The sequence below is a fragment of the Penaeus chinensis genome, chromosome 36, assembly GCF_019202785.1.
Source record: "Penaeus chinensis breed Huanghai No. 1 chromosome 36, ASM1920278v2, whole genome shotgun sequence".
In the NCBI taxonomy this organism is placed as follows: domain Eukaryota; kingdom Metazoa; phylum Arthropoda; class Malacostraca; order Decapoda; family Penaeidae; genus Penaeus; species Penaeus chinensis.
The window spans coordinates 29,118,867-29,123,866 of NC_061854.1; the positions used below are offsets into that span (position 1 = coordinate 29,118,867).

At 43.2% G+C, this 5,000-nt stretch overlaps 1 protein-coding gene across 2 annotated transcripts in view; it reads right to left on the bottom strand.

Moving 5' to 3' along the window:
- The window catches only part of LOC125045047, a 170,224-nt gene that overhangs the window by 24,994 nt on the left and 140,230 nt on the right, over positions 1–5,000 (bottom strand). The window lies entirely within an intron of this gene.

Genomic DNA, 5,000 nt, shown 5'->3' on the forward strand with positions numbered 1-5,000 from the left:
GGTTCTCAGGTAACGGGGAAAGGGCGCCCGTGTTGGTCTGGCGGGGGGGCGGGGGCGGGTCCTGGCGGGCCTTCCTGACCCCCGGCGCGCCCCTCCGCTAGGACTCGCGGGGACGTGCAAAGACGTGTCTGAGTGTGACTTAGGGGCACACACACACAGACATTCACGCACGCACGCATACACGTAGATCCGTGAGAAAAAGAGAGAGATAAATAAAGAGAGAGAAAGAAAAAGGACAGGGAAACCAAGAGAGAAAAAGAGACGAACATCCAGTCATCCAGTCATCCATTTATTCATTATTATTGTGATCTTATCTGCAACTGATGATTAGATCTGCATTATTTCGAGCATGGTAGTTGATCCCTCGTATCTTTAAGAGGAAATGTAATCCCTAGCAGAATAGATGATGACGAATTGGAATTTAGGAATGTGCTTAGTGAGCGAGGAAAAGACAGATTGCTTATGCATCTATCTATTTAATTATCCATCTTTCTGTCTATTTATCTACCTACCTCTGTTATGTATAATAATAACAAAGCCCTTTTACGATGGAGTGACAGTCGGCTCCAGTTCCCGATCCCCAGAATTAAAATGTTCTTTCTCTCTCTCTTTTCACTGCAGCAAGCTGAGTCAAGACCGCTCAGACAAGGCTGCTCGTCAAAATCCACACACAAACAAACAGACTATCTTCATTAAGCTTACCTCTCATACTAGATTCAGAAGCTTACTTTAAAGAAGAACAGACCCCTTCCCCAACACCCGAGTTTTACATGACGGGCCCCAAACCCGTTTTCGAAGTGCGAGTGAACTGAGAATAACGTTGTTGCTTGAAACGTAAACATTTTTAGCTCCAGTCAGAGACGCGTTTTTTTTTTTTCTTTCTTTTTTTTTGTGATCCAAGTACTTTTTCACCGGCATGGCATTCAGCTCTCGACGACTCTCTCCCTCTTGCAAGCAGGTATTAAGGGGTGGCCGACATTGCACACGTATGAGACTTAATTGATGCTGATACCGAGGCCGCGTTCGATCACGGGATGCTTGATGTGTGTTCGGGGACGTCGATGGGAAAGTTCAGTAGGAAACCAAGCCTGTTTATTTATCTAAGGTGCTATGACTATGAATTGACACCCGTGACCGAACGTAAACGATAAACATATACAAATAAAACTGAAATATCGCGAGAAAAAAACAACAAAAAAACATACCAACAGCTACTGAATTCCTCCGCCTCGTCATGTGACAAAGCTCAAACAAATGCAAAGAGAGAACGTACAGTAAAAGAACAAGTTTCTCATCACACTAGCTTTTAAACCTTGCTAAACAACTGCGATATATGCACGGCTAGTACGCGCACATGACCCAATGACAACAAACATAACACACGAGTCTTTGTCCACCTCCGTCCCTCTCTCAATATCTCTCTCTCCTTCATTCCCTTCCCGTTTTGCATATCCCGCGGACATCATTTCCCAAGGAATGTAGAAATCTATAGAGAAACTATTGTTTTGATTAAGATTCAGGCTGCGAAGCGCTTTCACGTGGTGCCGAGTCAGGGGAAATGCGTGAAACGAATGGGCCGGAATGGAGGTGCGCTCGGGTTCCCTCTGAATCGTGATAAGCGAAGGCTCCGTGAACATTTAATGTGTATATAATAGTAATGATAATAATTATAATGACTGTCATCATCATCACCATCAATATCACCATCATCACTAATATCACCATCATCAATATCATCGCCATCATCCCCATCGTCATCATTATCATCTTCATCATCACCATCATCATAATCACCATCACCATCATCATCGCCATCATCACCATCATCATCATCGCCATCATCACCATCATCATCATCGCCATCATCACCATCATCATCATCACCATCACCATCATCACCATCATCATCACCATTATCATTATCATTATCATCATTATTATCATCACCGTCATCATCATCATAATAATAACAATAATAATAATAAAATAATTGAAAATAATAATAACAATAACAACAATAATATTAAACAATAACAAAAACAACAATAATAATAAACAATAAAAACAGCAACAATAATAATAAGGAAAATAATAATAACAAAAATAACAACAAAAGCAGACAGACAGACGCAGAGAGATCAAGAGAGAAGCAATATGAACTCTAAACTTCTCGTCATCATAATCCTTTGATAAGCCAACCGCTTTATTATGTCAATGGAGATTTAATCGTGCTTGTTGTAATGTCTGAAATGGGCGCAGCTTTCCGACACTCGGGACCAGAACGCTGAGCAAAGAAGTGATCCCCAGCACTAAGAAATTCTAGAAAACTTACGAACGTCTTGGAATGGAGTGGTTGTATAGAAACGAGTGTGTCCAATGAAGGGGGCGACGCAGAACTGAAATGCTTTCGTTGGGAAAACAAACCAAAACACACACACACACACACACACACACACACACACACACACACACACACACACACACACACACATATATATATATATATATAATTATGTAAATACACGTGTGTGTGTGTGTGTGTGTGTGTGTGTGTGTGTGTGTGTGTGTGTGTGTGTGTGTGTATGTGTGTGTGTATGTGTGTGTGTGTATGTGTGTGTGTATGTGTGTGTGTATGTGTGTGTGTGCGCGCTTGCGTGTACGCTTGCGTGTACGCCTGCGTGTGTGCCTGCGTGTGTCTGTCTATAAATAAGAATTGATACACACAATGTCACTCTATATTTCCAGCGAAGAAAATAAAAATCTTATAACTAAGGCCAAACAAAAACTAAAAAACTCTCACCAGCAATTCATATAGTCATAGTAAATTCCATTTCACATATGAATTTATTCCCGATTTATTTCCCTCGTCCATAAATAATCAGATTTGCAATGGATATCACCAAACGAGCAGAATGATAATCCAGAGAGCGCTGCCTTGCAAGATCAAAGCAATAAGTCAAGAAACGCCTTCCCCTCTATTTATGCTTCTTGCTTTCGTTAGCATGGGTCGCACGTCACGAGTGGTAAGGTGAGGGTAACATGGCAAACGGCAATTGCATATGATAACCGCGATAAACATTATATATACACGTATATATACACTTGTATGTATATATGTGTATATTTATGTGTGTGTGTGTGTGTGTGTGTGTGTGTGTGTGTGTGTGTGTATGTGTGTGTGTGTGTGTGTGTGTGCGTGTGTGCGTGCGTGTGTGTGTATGCACGTTTATATACATTAATTCATTCATTGTATATGTATATGTACACACACACACACACACACACACACACACACACACACACACACACACACACACACACACACATTTACACTTACACACATACACATATTTACATATTTACACATATTCACACCTCCCCCCCCCCCAATCTCCGATCCTGAAGCCCCCCCCCCCCCTCGTCCTCGCTGGCGACGATGCATCACGTGACCCGTTTCGCTAAGTGGCCAAAAATACGCAAATATACAGCCCATTTCCCCTTCCCTCGTGTCAGCCTTGGTCGGCGGTTCGCGCCCCGCCCAGGCGCGAGAAGTTGCAATTGTCGCCTGGAGGTTACTGCTGTGGCTGGGCACCACGGCGGGGAAAGACAACCGCCGAGTCAGCACCAGCCGGCACACGTTAGCGAGTCGGCATTAGTCGACACAGGCCGGGCTCCCCTCATGGGCATAGCCCGGGCGAGGCTCAGCTTCGCATATCGGACTTATCCTTATCGTCTCAGCCGTTCATTATTATGTTACGTGGGGATGATGGCCCATCGTCGGCGCTATTTGTGAGAATATGCAAATGAGGGTGTTAGACTCGCTTTAAATAAGGGGGAAAAGTGGATGAAGAAGGGGGGGGGGGTGAATGTGTGTGTGTGTGTGTGTGTGTGTGTGTATATGTGTGCGTATATGTGTGTGTATATGTATGTGTATATGTGTGTGTGTGTGTGTGTGTGTGTGTGTGTTGTGTGTGTGTGTGTGTGTGTGTGTGTGTGTGTGTGTGTGTGTGTGTGTGTGTGTGTGTGTGTGTGTGTGTGTGTGTATGTGTGTGTGTGTGTATGTGTGTGTGTGTGTGTGTGTGTGTGTGTGTGTGTGTGTGTGTGTGTGTGTGTGTGTGTGTGTGTGTGTGTGTGTGTGTGTGTGTGTGTGTGTGTGTGTGTATGTGTGTGTGTATGTGTGTGTGTGTGTGTGTGTGTGTGTGTGTGTGTGTGTGTGTGTTGTAATACACAAGAAATGCAACATTTATAAAACTGTGTCTTTCATTAGGCAATATCACCCTTGCAGTTAGTCACTTGTTTTATATGACTTTTTCCTGCAACATAAATAACAGAACCATAAACATTCGAAAAGAAAATAAGGGAAAGTACGAATTCACCATTTATTTTTTCACTTCTTTTTCTTACTTTCATTTTTTTTCCCTTTTTTTTTTAGAAGTTCCTCCGCTCATAACTTCATCATCACCCGACAAAACTCCCAAACTCTTCCAGACTTATAAATCTTTCCGCCTCAATACTGCCTCTATTCTTCACCTCATTAAGTTAATGATGGCAATAATACCTAACTCGGAACAATCTCGGGCGAGGCAGCCGTTAAAAACATTTTTACGACGACATTCCGAAGTCTCCGTGATCATGGCCGCCACGGGTGACGGACCACAGAAAACGGAGCGGTTTTTTAGGGCAGACTATCAGAGACACGCTTAACGGCCGGTGTTTACTGCCTTAATGGATGCGTCGACATGTAAATGGACATACACAAGTACAGACGTAAATCCATGCGGAGGCAAAATATCTTCAGTTTTTATTTCAGATACTACAAAAGTTTGTTTGTTTATTTTTTGGCTTGATAACCGAAGTTAATATTATTGTTTTCTCTCAGTGCCATCAACCGGTTCCTCACTATCTGTACTCTCTCTCTCTCTCTCTCCCTCTCCCTCTCCCTCTCCCTCTCCCTCTCCCTCTCCCTCTCCCTCTCCCTCTCCCTCTCTCTCTCCCTTTCC